The 15,069-nt window shown below is 46.9% G+C and overlaps 1 non-coding gene across 1 annotated transcript; it reads right to left on the reverse strand.

Moving 5' to 3' along the window:
* Positions 1-912: 912 nt before the first annotated feature.
* Trnat-ugu (transfer RNA threonine (anticodon UGU)) lies at positions 913-985 on the reverse strand. The gene has a single exon. It is a non-coding gene; the product is annotated as a tRNA-Thr (tRNA).
* Between the last annotated feature and the right edge of the window lie 14,084 nt (positions 986-15,069).

The following is a 15,069-nucleotide window of genomic DNA, read 5'->3' on the forward strand; positions in this document are numbered from 1 at the left end:
AACTCTCAGGTTTGATTTCTTGTTTTTTTCTTGTTTAACTGCACTGTGCAGTGGTCCAAGAGGTGCGACATTGTAATATGCGTTAATTATTTATTGACTGGTTCTTATTGCCGTTAGATTTTACTCCTGAGCAAATAAAAGATTATTGTTTACGAATGAATGAGAGGGAGAAAATATACTAGAAGGCAGGTAGGGTGGCCTGAGCTACCTGAGCTAGTACGCCTGGTTTGCCTACACAGCGCTGGGGAGAAGGCAACGGGGGAGAAATAGCGATGAATCATGATGATGGTGCCAGAAAGCAGTGATCCGCGTATATATACATATATATATATATACATATATATATATATATATATATATACATATATATATATATATATATGTATATATATATATATATATATATATATATATATACATATATATATATGTATGTATATATATATACATATATAGTCCAGTTCATAGCAGTTAGTCTAGTCACTTCCACAAACAGCGTGTTAAAGCCCAGTTTGCTTGCGCTATGACGCTGAAAATGTAGATTCAGCAGCTCCCTTGGCATAAACACTCATAATAGACAAGCTCCAGGACGTGCAGCTCCGGCCTCGTCTCCACTTGAAGCACAAGAGGTGCCGCCTTTATCTCGGCGAATATGCAGCTCAAATAAGCGCGCTCGCGGATTATGAAAATAGTCTAACAGACTCTGGAGAAATGCAGCTTTCAACTAATGCGTGCACTCCCACATCAGGCAGCCTAAAGAGGCCCCCGTCTGCTGCTGTTGCGCGAAAGGATGACAGTACAATGTGTTCTAATGAGAACTAACAGACAAAAAAGCCAAGGAAATTAGAGGGGATGTTATTTGTAGCAATTATGATGCAAATGTGAACAAATAAAATGGACGAAAAGGTAACTTGCCGCTGGCAGAGACCGAACCTGCGACCTTCGAATCACACGTCCGATGCTCTACCGACTGAGCTACAGCGGCGGTCATCTCCCGGTCCACGTTATGGGGGTATATATATTTTTCTTTTCTTTGTGCTTAAAACAGAAAAACGAGCCCTTAAAATTCTCCTTTTTAACACGAAAGTGTTTCATGCCGGGGTCCACCAGGACATCAGTGTCGTATTTCCGTCAGGGAAATGACGTAGAAAAAAATTTACACGATCAGATGGCAAAGAAAAAAAGTTCCGTCAACGGGCATCGAACCAACGACCGCTCGGTCCGCAACACCAGATGCCGGGCACGCTATCCACTTCGCCACGGTCTTTTTTTTTCTTTAATACTTACTTTTGCACCTCATACAATAATATTACAGTGCATAAACAGTACATACAGAGGTAAAGACCGGAATGGTTACATAGTGACTAGACCACTCTGGAATTGGGTCTTTAGTTTTACACTCTTCAATAAACTTCGTGATCATTTGGCGGAAATATTCACGAATGGGCACTGTATTGATGTCGGCATGGTGGACTGCCATGTACTTTTTCCAAATACTGTGAAGGCCGAGCAACATAACAGTATCATAAGGTGCTCCATCGCCTTCTTCATTAACTGGTAAAAACCTGATCCCGTAGGCATCAATCGGTAAATCTTTTTTTTTTATAGTTCTCTGCAGAATGTCCCAGAAGAACACCCCTTCCCAACAATCCAGAAAGACATGTTCGATGGTTTCAGGTTTACAACAGAGAAAACAGTGCGTTCCCCACGGTACAAACAGTCCCCTTTCATGCATCCACGTTTTAAGTTCTAGAGTCCCTGTATGGAGCTTAAAGAAAAATGATTTTGAACTAGATAGGACAGCCATTTTTTTTTACTCGGGCCAGTACATTTTCGCCACGTCCAGCAGGGTACAAACTCCTGTAAAGTGGTACCGGTAAAACAATGTCGAGAAGGTCTCTATACAACCTTTTTCGTTTTACTCCCGCTAGATATTCGTTAGAGAAACGTGCCAATAAAAAAATTGCATGCACCAACTACTTCTTTTTGATAACCATAAAGCGCCCCATGTACACAGTCCGAGCTGATAACGAGTGAAGGTAAAACTCTTCCAAGCTTCAGCTGAATAACTGCACGTAGAAACGGGTCTCTTGTGTCTCGCAGAAACATAAAACGACTAACGACCTGTCTTAAAAACAAATGTGACAGACTAAGACTACCGAACCGAACACGACGAAAAAGATTAGTGCGACTAGACCGTTCCCACACTGATCCCCATATAAATACTGCAAACACACGGTGCAGCTTTTGCACGTTTATACGCGATCAATGTAAAACCTGTAATGTGTACCAGAGTTTAGAGACAAAGAAAAGATTACATATGGTGGCCCGCGTGAAAATAGAAAAGTCCCATCCTCTAACATCATCCACTTTTTCACGCATTTCAGTGGCTTGCCGCCGCCAGTACGGCTCACTGTCACGATAAAATTCTAATGGTACACCCAAACATTTCGCAGGCTGATTCACCCATGGCATGTTGGCAAAAAAGACTGGAGTGGAAGGCCAATCTCCATCCCAACATCCCAAGCACTTTTCCCAGTTTACCGAAGTTCCACTAGCCGTACAAAACTGTTTCGCAATATAGACTACTTCGTTAACACTCTGCGCCACGGTCACAGACTCTAGAGGTTTTAGAAACGCGCCTTTTATATCTACCGCTCTCCTGGTCGGCGGGGTGGTGTTGCCCTCTGGTAGCGGTAAAGTAAAGAAATTCGTCATTATTGTGACCTCCACGATTAGCACCTGCAACGCGTTACACGTCCGTCCCATTCGGCGCGTTTTCAATTGAAGTTCAATTTTGTCAATGGCCTTAACGCACAGCGAGGTGGCAATCGTAGCCCAAGCGTCGTAAAAGCGTCGGCCTCGCTCATAGCATCACGCTAATCCAAACCAAAAATAGCTCTGCGACGCGCGCCTGCCTCACCTGGCTGTAACACCGCGTTCCCCGCTCACGCGCTCTCCCCGAGAAAAATCGCGGCCCGGGCTAGCGAAGCGGCACGACGGCTTTGCGTTTCACTCTAGTCCGGCCTTGGTGTTCAATCACATTTTATCATGCCGCGGGATGGCGACCAAGTTCTGCGTCCAATATGCGACGCTCGTCTGGCTATCACACCTCGTTCTCTGGTTACGCTTTCACCGTTAACTACTACAGCTACCACAAGGGTTTGTTTAATCATTTAACACGGACGTTAGTCGTAGGGATGGAGATGTACCACCAGCCATCAAAGTGGGTGCATCCACGTTAAACGGTGCTATAACTGCCAGACATCAATATACGTCGTGCAAACTCTCTTATATCAACGTACAGTAAACGTTCAGTTACTTCTGTAAGAGCACGCTTTACTTTCGTGTTATTCCAATTCTTATGACGGAGGGATCAACCATCTTTTTCGTTTTTATGTTCTAATGTCTGATACATTAAATACGCTCACAGTTCGGGCTCCTCGGTCGTGTAGTGTTTACGGTGCTCGACTGCTGACCCGAAGGTCGCGAATCCTGGCTGCGGCGGCCGCTTTTTCTGTGGAAGAGAAAGTGCTTGAGGGGCGTGTACTTAGATTTAAGTGAGCATGGAAGAACCCCAGGTTGTCGGAGTTTCCGGAGCCCTCCAATACGGCGTGTCTCTTATTCATATCATGGTTTTGGACTTCAGACACCAGATAATAATAATAATAATAATAATAATAATAATAATAATAATAATAATAATAATAATAATATTAATATTAATAATAATAAGTGGTATGTTTGAGGCTAGTATGTTGCTGTGCAACGTCGCATGGGTTACCTCAAAGAAGAGATCACATCAGTCTGCAATTATAGCATTATCGAGGGCTTTCACAATATCTCACGTACAAAGAGAGAAAAGATGGTGTCCCTACGAGCGCTAGCGTCTTATTTACTTCCTCTTCCTCATCGTCTCTGCTTTGCCTTTCGCGGGATTTCTTCTTGTTGCATGTTTCCGATGCGCCTTTTCGACTAGTGTGGTAGCCGACAATACCACCGATTTCGGTGCACTCGAGGAGGCAGGCTTCGAGACAATACGACCTGCGGAAGAATCGTCCATGAATGATGGCCACAGATCCTTCAATCCGTGACATCACCCAAAGACGACGGGCCCCCTGTAACCATTGAGCGAAAGTGCGAATTCTCACGAAGGCGCAAATGCGCACATGTGATCTCTAGCGCGTCTGATAGAAAGACTACGGTCGAGATCAAACACTAACAATGCCTCTCAAACAATGAGATATCTTTTTTTAAAGCGCCCATCAAAAATGTCGACTAATCGATTAATCGGTTAATACATCACACAGAAAGCAATTAATCGATGAAAGGCTAAATCGACGAACGATTAACAATTAATCGATTAAAAATTTAAATCGACCATCCTTAGGTTGGAACGGGGTTCGAACCTGGGCGCCTCTGCGTGGGAGCCCAGTATTCAACCCCAGAGCCACACCAGTGCTTGAAACTCATTTGCAAAAACAGGCTTCATGCTACATGCGACAGGCTTCATGTCGAGAAGGAACCACATTATATATGTAATATAGTGCGGTAGAAAAATAAAATAACAACCAGCCGTCACACAACGTGTATTGTGTAAGATACGTGGAGAAGTCCGGAGCGAAAACGACGACGTCGTCCAGGTAACACAAGCGTGTGTACCCTTTCAAGTTGCGCAAATCAGTGTCCAAGAAGAACAAAATTCTTCCAACAGGCGCAGAATCTGGGAATGCTGGACCGATGTAAGGTTGTCAGCAATGGAGGGACCAAATACATCAGTGGGTGATGAATCAGACATCGAAACAGCTCTGATGGAACAGGAAGTGGTACAGTGCGAGTCATCAGGTGCGTACAGAATTTGTGCGTCGTCGAGGGGTTCCACTCTGCTGAGACATTCCCCTCGCACCAACGTAACAATGTACGGGGATGGGTTAGTAACAAAAAATCACAGCATATCCACGGAGTGAATGATGATGAGTGGGCGAAGCAGCGGAGGTTCATTGGTAAACCGTGAATCTTCCGTGAATTCCGCCCAGTACATCATCACCGACGTGAGATCGGGCGCGTTTATACTAAAGGTTCGATGAGTTATGAAGACTTGCAGCTCACTTTAATTTTACATGTACGCTGTGAATTTTCATTGTTTAGAAAACCATTCCTTTAGAGAACATCTGGCGTCTTTCGTTAAGCAGCTGGCGTCTTTTCGTTTTGCTTTAGAAACATCTGGCGTTCTTTCGTTTTGCTTTTAGAAAACATCTGGCGTCTTTCGTTGGTTTATTTCATCAATCAACGGCGTTTTGAACAAAATTTTTATTGTTTAATCACGCACAGGAGAAATCTCACCAGGCACTACCTTGGAGGTAAACAATGGCTGCTTATGGGAATGAGAGACAGAAGAAGTCGGCTTTTAGCTAACACTTACACTTATACTTCTACTAACGTTTCCTACTGGAACATGCCAATGGCTGCTAATGGGGAATGAGAGACAGAAGAATTCGGCTTTTAGTTAACGCGCACGCTGCGAATTTTTTATTGTTCAACAACGCACAGGAAAAATCCCCCACCGGCACCACCTTGGAGGTCAAGATCTGGTACTAGCGTTACGACTGGTTACGCACTAGGCTACGACAACTACGAGGGACGAACGGGTGCCGCCTTAACCCATTTAGCGCCAATGTTCCCAAATGGGAACGCCACACGTGGTTATTTTCTGAACCCATAATTGCTGAAGTTGGCAAGAAAAGTGCTAATATTTGGTAACAACACCTTTAAAAATGCCCAAAGTTTTATTTGGGCGCAAGGAAGTTTCCTTTTTAGTTTCGTATTTTATGTTATGCGGTGGCAACTTCAACGAACTTTTGGCGCGAACACGGCGGTGCGTCGCACGAAGTGTTTCTGCGAAAAAATGTGAGTTTTTGAACTGCATGGTCAGATTTGTATATTCTAGCATCTTTTTGAATGTCTTTAGTATTAGCACACACTAAATAGAGTAGCTGCTTGCATGCATAATGCAAATATGGCGACAAATGTGTGCATGTTCCCATTTGGGAACGTTGGCGTAAAGCGGAGAGGTGGAAGCGGCCGCTCTGCAGTTACGTTTATCTTAGTTTCAACGCGTCTTTCTTCATCCAGATGCCTCGAGAAAGGTTCCTTACGCTGGAGGAAGCGGTGGAAATGGTTCTCGCCAACGATTCTGCAGAAGTAACCGATGTTGTGCTTCTGCCCCCACCGAGTGCGGACGACATTCTTACGGATGAAGAGGAGGGCGACAGTGACATCGCCATTGTCAACACTCTGCCGAATGATGTTGCCGGCGAAGTTGAAGTCCACACGGCTGATGCCGACGAATGTGAAGCAGATATGCACGAACAAGCGCCTCAGAGACCAAAAAAACCGTGTAAAGATCCTCGTGCCTGGAAGCGTACTACGCAGTATTCGGGCGCAATAGTACAGACTGAGTTTCAGCCACTTCAAGTGACCCATTCCGAGCTTGTCGATGAGGAGCCGTTTGATCTCTTTGCCCGCCTACTAAACAAGGAAATCATAGGTCTGATAACCGACGAATCCAATTGTTATGCCCAGCAACAGAACGATCACAACGTGAGCATAACCGAACATGACATACTTCAATTTGTCGCCATTCTATTCTTGAGTGGTTACCACAAGCTTCCACGCTCTGACCTCTATTGGTCGAAAGCTGAGGGCCTCGGTGTTCCTTTGGTGGCGAATACAATGAGTCGCGCAAAGTTCCGGTTGATAAAAAGATACATCCATGCGTGTGACAGTCAAAACCTTGAGAAAGGTGACAAAATGGCAAAGATTAGGCCTCTGCTTAGGCTTGTCAATAGCTCCCTTCAGCAGTTCGGAATTTTTTCGAAGAATCTGAGCGTGGACGAGCAAATGGTGCCGTACTTTGGCAGGCACAGCTGCAAGATGTTTATAAGAGGAAAACCAATACGCTTTGGTTACAAGGAATGGGTCCTTTGCTCTTCATCAGGGTACCCTTTCAACATTGATATCTACTGCGGCAAAAACGACGGCGAAAGCGCAAATGTACCGCTTGGAACACGCGTTGTTTTGAACGCTCTCAAGTGTGTTGATGTGCCAACAGACCATGTAATTTTTATGGACAATTTCTTCACATCACATGCTTTACTGCAAGAGCTGAAAGAACGCGGATTCAGAGCCACTGGAACCGTAAGGGAGGTCAGGCTGAAGAAATGCCCACTTCCGGATTCGAAGGAACTAGCCAGTCAAAGCAGGGGATCTTTTGATTTTATGTGCGATGGCGACGTGCTTGCTGTGAAATGGAATGACAATAAGTGTGTGTGCGTTGCCACAAATTATGATGGCATTCACCCGACCACCACAGTCACTCGCTACAGCAAAAAGGAGCGAAAGCGAGTTCCAGTGCCCCAGCCGAGACTAATACAAGAATACAACAAGCACATGGGTGGTGTAGACCTACTTGATAGGTTCATCAGCGACTATCGTCCTTGTCTACATGGGAAAAAGTGGTATTGGCCATTGCTGAGCAACCTGCTCGTAACACTGCGTGTTGCAGCCTGGAGGTTGTACACAGAAGTAGGAAGTGAACCACCACTTGACCAGCTGCAGTTCACGAGGCTCATCGTCCAAGGTCTGCTGACAAAGAGGCTGGACACGCGAGAACGACCTGGTCCTTCAGGTGCTCTTGTCTTCCACAGCAAGGAAGGGCACGGCCACCATTTGGTGCCCTTGGGAAAGCAGAGCAGGTGCCGCCAGTGCACCAAAAACACAAGAATGAAGTGTCAGACGTGTGCCGTCCCACTCCACATCCATTGTTCGCCTTTCTACCACACGAAAAAATAACGCACGCGTGGAGAAACAAGCCTTGTTTGCGACCCGCGAGGAGAGAGTAAGCTATTCCAGCGTACATATACGCTTAGAGCCATTGTTCCCATTTGGGAACGATCTGTATATCATAAACCAATGATACCAGTGAAATAAAATTTATTTTTCATGTATATTTCCACCCTCTAGCCAAGCTAAAATAGTTTGTTTTATTGTTGCTACAACACATCTAGTAGCGGCGTTTAATGGGTTAAGGAGCTTCGCCCCTAAAAATAGCGGTGCTGCCCTGAGGGACTAGCAGGGTCGCGAATGGTAACAGCAACCATTTCCGAGTGAAAACGTGGTCACATGGCGAAAGCAGTGCAACATCGTCAGAGAGACCGGCGAAGTAGACTGACGCAGCCGTTGACGAGTTTGGAGGCACTTTGGTATCGTCTTTGACGAGGATCTTGCTCAATGCCGATGGACTGTCGGCCGGCGTCAAATGTGAGAACGCCAAGAGTTCGATTTCGGCTGGTGCGCAATGATTAACGGCGTCGTGGCGGGAGACACAATGCCATCCCAGGGTGACGTCGTGAGAGCATACAGCAATTATGATGAAGTTGACGTCGTATAGAGCGTCCTAAATGACGACGCTAACAGTGCATACTACTGTGGGAGCTGAATACTCTGGGAATACTCTGGGAGCTGGCAGTACGGAGGCACATCCCAGAAAGTGGCGTCGTCACATGTCGGGGCAAGCGACTAAGTTTTGCGTCCATAACGGATACGGTGACTAAAGTGTCGATAAGGGCAGATGCGCGAACGCCATCCACGAACATGTATATTACATTCGATGGGCTTCGCTGAGGGCTTTCACAGTTCGACTGCGCCGCAGCCCTTGCCTCGTCGACTGCGACGACTAGTTTTCCTGCTCTCGTGCGACCGGACGTGTCCGCATGGATGACAGTGAGCGACGTCGTGGAGACGGAGAGCGGCGAGTAGATGGAGCTATGCGTGACGTCGGCGACATAGGCGGGTCGTAGAATGCACGGCTGGGCTGGCTGGTGACGGGTGACGTGACTCGAGGCGGCTGCACGTGATGGCAATAACGTGGCACGTGACCATCGTAACCGCATGCAGAACAGACGGGCCGGTGGTCGGGTGTGCGCCATCGCTTCGCTTGGGCAGGTCCGACCCACTTCGCAGGACGCGATTGATGGGGCGGCTGCTGAAATGACTGTATGGTGCGGGCTGCAGTCGGGGTTAAGCATGGCGTCAGCATACGTAGCCGGCACACCCGCTTCGAAGGACGGAGGTCTAGCAACGGCTTCGGAATAACTCTGTGGGGAAGCCGCAGAGATTGCTTGAGGCTTCCTGGCGACAAGTTGAGCGTAACTCTGTGGCGCAGGAGCCGGAGGTTGCTGGTGGTACTCAGGCATGACCTCCGCAATTTACTGCTCAATCGCTTAGCGGAAGGGAGGAAGAAGGGTGGTGGATGACTGTTGAATGTGCGGTCGGTGGGCAAAGGCCAGGAAAGACAACTGGCGCGCAATTTCCTCGCGCACGAAGGACCTTATTGCTGCCAGCAACGCGGCCTGGTCAGATATGGCCGCCCAAGCAGGCTCTGCTTCGCGTGGTGGAGAGCGATGGGTCATCGAATGCTGCCGGTGGAGCTCCTCGTTGCTCTGCCACAGCGTTATGACCTCAGCCACTGTGCAAGGGATTTTGCCGAGCAGCATGGTGAAAGCATCATGGTCAATGCATTTCATAACGTCGGATCTTCTTGGACTCAGAGATGGTGCCATTGGCTTTCTTACGCAAGTCGAGGACGTCTTCGATACAACTTGCGAAAGATTCACCGGCCTGCTGAGCTCGCTCACGCAAGCGCCGTTCTCCTTGCAGCTTACGAACTGCAAGGCGGCCAAAAACGTCGACGATGGCGGTCTTGAAATCGGACGAAGTCGCAATATCGGAAGCGTGGTTTTTGTACCACAAGCTGTTCCCTTCCGCGAGGTATAATATAAAGTTTCTCAACTTGCCTGCTTCGTTCAATTTATTAGGTATGCTCACGCGCTCGTAAACTGCGAGCCCGTCCTCCACGTCGGTGCCATCGGCGCTAGTGAAGATAGGCGGATCGCGGATAGGAGGAACACCAGGACATACAGACGGTGCGGGAGGAGGCGTTTGCTGGGCGGGGTCTTGAGGCACGATAGATGGCACGGTATGGCGTCGAAGCTCCAGGGTCATCGAATGGGAGCACAGCACTATCCAACAATTGGGCCCCGCCACGGTGGTCGTGTGGTTATGGCGCTCGACTGCTGACCCGAAGATCGCGGGATCTAATCCCGGCCACGGCGGTTGAATTTTCGATGGAGGCGAAAATGTTTGAGGCCCGTGTACTTATATTTAGGTGCACGTTAAAGAATCCCAGGTGGCCGAAATTTCCGGAGCCCTCCACTAGGGCGTCTCTCATAATGAAATTGTGGTTTTGGGACGTTAAACCCCAGATATTAATATTATTATTTCTCCAACGATTTGTTACGGTGTTTCATTGACGGCACTCAGCGACAATACGCAATGGCGACAGTCAAGGCAAAGCACAGACTCAGCGCTAGCGGTGTTGTTTCAGGAGCAGCCAAAGAGGACAGAAAACTCACTAGAAGGCGCTAGAGAGCGCGACGCATTACACAGCTCCAAGGCTTCGCTACATTATAAATAAAAGCCAGACAGAAAAATAAATCAGAAGAACAAATTCGAAGCGCGCCACCGGGGACTCGCATCTTCGACCGTCACGACGCTCACCCTCACAACAACGCTCATAAGTTTTGCTTCAGTTTGAAAAACCTTTAGGACGCGTTTCGCCGTCAAGAGCAGAACGCGGTAGCGTAATCGGGCCACGTGCGCATCGCCTTCTCACCTGCCAGCCTAGTTTCCGTTCTATGTGCATGCATCAAACATGCCGCAAGGAAACTAACGTCTGTGCGCGTAACATTGGCCGTTTCAATCTATTTTAGAATGTCTACTTCAAGTACAGTTGCGCAGTGCCCACTACGCTGTAAATCAGCGATAGGCCCACGACGCGTCCGCAAGGCAACACGCGAACTTACGCGCCTGCTCTCCTTCTTGGTGCTTTTGCCGTTGATGATGAATAAATATGCCTGAGCGCTTTGTAATGCGTGGACCTTTGAAAGATCCACTCGTTGCGCAAATCAGATGCTTTGACGCCTGGGGCGTTTCTACGCTTCTGCCATGCAATATTACATGCCAGACTCCTCCCACTACAAGACGTTACCTGAAGCAGTTTCAGGCAATGGCGTGGCTGTGGTAAAACTCCTGCTTGCCACGCAGAAGGCCTTGGTTCGATTATCACTCGGACGAACGGTTCTCATTATGTAATGTATGTATTATTTCATTTTATTTGAATATTCCTCGATTTTTTGCTCGCAACGCTGATTGTTTGCATACAACCAACGACGCCGACACCGGAATTTCTGCGAAAGGAGCTCTTAACGCTATCGCGTTAAAGCTGCCCTGAAGACGCGCAGTAAGTGTGGTCCATTTCTGTACCAACCTGCGATGTGGAACACCGTGTAAACAATGCATTGAACGCCACCGCTCCCGCACGAGACGCGGAGGGGTCCCTCCATGGCCCGTATTCTCAAAAGGCGACAATCGCAAAAGTATCGCCTTTGGCGCGTGCTGATTGGCTATTGAGCAAACCGGAAAAGTTAGGGCGCCATCTGGTAATTCCGCCGACGTCAATTTTGCGTCATGCTGCTCGACGGTGCTCTCGACATATTTGCAATAAACGAAGGCACCGTTAAGCGTCGGTTCGTGGTGAAGTCTAGTATTTCAGTGATGTAGGCGGTATCTTCTAGTATTCAATCCTCGGTGGATATACGCAGCATTTTTTACGCTGAAGCTGTCATGGAGCATTACCTTGGGGTGTTATCAGCACTCGTTCTTTGTCAGGGCGTCTTTTTTCGCGGTTTGAACGTCCCAGGAACATGAACCGTGCGTTGCTCGCGTGGCTTATCGCGAGCCGGCAACATGTTGAGATCTTGAGACGATGTCGCTGCGGCGGCACGCTACAGCTGAACTCTCCGAGTACGCCGTGTTAAACTATCAACGAAAATACGTTTCACGCAAAGTTGCATTCTTTAAATATTATACTGTGCATTAAATAATTGAACAAAAAAACGTTGAAGGCAATTTCAACACGTCTTATACTTCAAGTAGCCACAGCCAAGCCGGCCAAGCCTGGCCACTGCGTAGAAGCAGCAGCACACGCTCGAAAACGCCGCACTCGGGTTGTTCTGCTCTCGCACTCCTGTGTTGTGAGACATTCGTACTACCAACGGCCAGTAGCAACAATGACGTCACAGGCAAGTGTTTTTTTTACTTATTGAACGCATCGAATTCTACGTCACCAAACGCGATACTATCGCCTTTTGCGATCGTTTGAGAATACGGCAAGGTCAATCTAAATAGGTCGCGAAAGTCGGAACGAAAAGTGGTCGGAAATCTATTGCGACAAACATCAACACCCGCGTGACGATTAAAGCGCTACTAGGTGAGGGGGGGACAAATAATGAAAACAACAAATTAATTAAACGTTTATTTTCATTAGTTTTAATTTTATTTGTCACGAATAAAGTTAGTGGATTACTTTAATCAAATTTTACTCTTGGGTATGTGGTTGAGTGGCCAATTTTTTTCGTTTATTTTCAGAAACAGCGGGCACATGCAGGCAGTCTGGTAACATGGGCTAACGGTTTTGCGCATTTTCAGGTGGAAATGGCGTCGCTCGTTTTTGCGCAGTAGGTTTGTGCCTGTCGTCCGTAGGTGATTTCCTCGCATAAGCGTTGTTTTCTGGTCGTGGTACTTGGCAGAAGGTAATATTCATCGCAGCCATCGGGAACCGTTTCAGTGACTGTGTTTTGCCAGCGCACGGCCGGCGTGCTGTCGCCCTTCGGGACGATGAGTCCGCCACGCTACGCGACGAAACGCTGCGCTGTCTACGGATGCAAGAGCAACACGTGTGCAAGGTTAGTGTGCACGTTGAATTGTTATGCTACTTCTGATTTCTGTGTTATATATTTTGGGGTAATATCCTGTTCAACTGCAATATTTCGCCAATAAAATACACCTTATTTATCAAATCTGTCTTTTTCGTCTTCCCGTTATCTTGCAGGCTTCCATTATGGAGCCGTCATAGTGATAAGAAAAAGAACGTGAAGCTATGAAAAAAAAAGTAAGAAGCGGCGCCCTGTCAAAAAATTTCATAATTTCGCGCCCATCGCGTTAAAACGTGACGTCATTTCCGCTTCCGGTTGTGACGTCATCTTTTTCTTTTTTTAATTCTGTTTGTCCCCTCCTCACATAGATAGCGACTGTTGCAACAACTAGCCACCGGCTTGACACGTGGGCTTCTACGGAAGTTACGCTACCAGTTTACATATACCTTGAATACGGGCCCATGTGCCGCCCTTTTCAAGAAAAGGAATACCTAAGAGCGTTGGGTTGTAGCGCGCAGCTCAACATCGAAGAAGAAACAACTGTTACAGTTGTTTGTTTGCGCTCGGCCTGTGTATACCTGTGTGTTGTTTTCGAGTGTCCTACCTTGTGCTTAGCAGCGCGCTGCCATTTTTGAGCTGTGACCGTTGTTAGTTCGCGCTTTTCCTGTGTGCACTTTTCGTGCGTCCTGTGTTATTCAGCGACACGCTGCAAGTATCGAGCTGCTTTTCCGTTCTTCGTGTGGCATTCTAATTTGTTGCTATGACTTTCATTGCTTCGCCCTTGCGTGAAACTCACTTTTTTTCTCTCATTACGCGCGATTACAGCTACGGACATTGGCGGCGGTAGGCAACTACGCCACTGATATCCGCTTTTATGACCTCATAACAGTTTTCGCTGCAAAAGATGGCTTTCGCCAAAAGATGACTTTCGCCGGTGATAAGTGTAACTTTAATGGACAAGAAGAGAGCAGAGTGGGTCGCGGAACAAACGGGGGTTGAGGACACCTTAGTCGGAATCAACAAGAAGAAATGGACATGGACGGGACATGTAAAGCGTTGGCAAGATAACCATCCGTCATTGAGAGTAACAAGCTGGATTTCAAAGAAGGCAAGTTCGCGAGAGGGTGCCAGAAAGTGAGGTGGGCGGATGAGATCGCAATGTTTTCGGGGACAACGTGGGCAAAGCACGCACCGGGCGATGTTAATTTGCGAAACATTGGAGAGGCCTTTTGCCCTGGAGTGGGTGTAGTCAGGTTGAATATGATGATGATGATGATGTGTGGCACTCTGTATGATTCCGCAACCGTAAGAAATTCATTTAAGGGGGTCATCTGCTGCCCCATGTAGATGAACTCTTCGGTGCTATCACGCACTGTTTCGATGTATTTGTCCCAGAGAACTTCGGTCGGTATTTGAGGTATTTTTGGCTTTTCATATGTACATGTACAAACATGAGCTTTTTCACGTATTTGTGTTTTCGCTATGCATACCGTTTCAAGGTAGTTTTTGTTATATATATTTAATTGTGTTCATTTCAATTTTTTCTCACTTTGGTCTCCCATATGTATACCGTATTCTTCAGTGTTTGTCGAATTTTACAATATCTCTGCAGCTGAACTTTGCCGCTAAATTTGCTGATATTTTGCTTGATTGTGTTATGCTCTATTGTACTTTTCCTGTTTACTTGCTCGTATTTTATTTCTTTTTTTTTCTACATGACCACATGTGTGCGGACAATCTGCTCAGGGTCAGGAATCCCGTCAAGCTCCTTTTAGCAGCTTTTCATTTCTGTCCTTGCATCTTTTTTCACCTTTTAATCTGATTTGCATGTTGTTTTGTGTTGACCATTAACATTGCATGAAAATATTGAATCACTGTACTTTAACGTTGTGCTTTAGCATGATTGCTGAAAAAGATTGCTAAGTAAACTGAAACTAAAGCTGAAAAATGGTATGGGAGGGTAAGTGGATTTCACAAATATGACTCTTGTGTCATGAGATGAATAACCTGAAAATCCTGTCGACTACGACGTTTCCTCCAGACACGTGTGGCAAATACCCGTTTACCACGGGCCGTCGTGTACGGATATTAGCCAGAGGTGATTGACAGTTTATATCTACCCAGGAAGGGCGAGAACAGACATTAGTAACTTAAATGCGAGATCGTTCAGAAAAACCGGCATCGGCAGCGTTCACCCGGCAAATGGTAAGAAAAAAAATTCGGACCCGAGCACGGA

Source organism: Rhipicephalus sanguineus, chromosome 2, assembly GCF_013339695.2.
Source record: "Rhipicephalus sanguineus isolate Rsan-2018 chromosome 2, BIME_Rsan_1.4, whole genome shotgun sequence".
NCBI classification, from domain to species: Eukaryota; Metazoa; Arthropoda; class Arachnida; order Ixodida; family Ixodidae; genus Rhipicephalus; species Rhipicephalus sanguineus.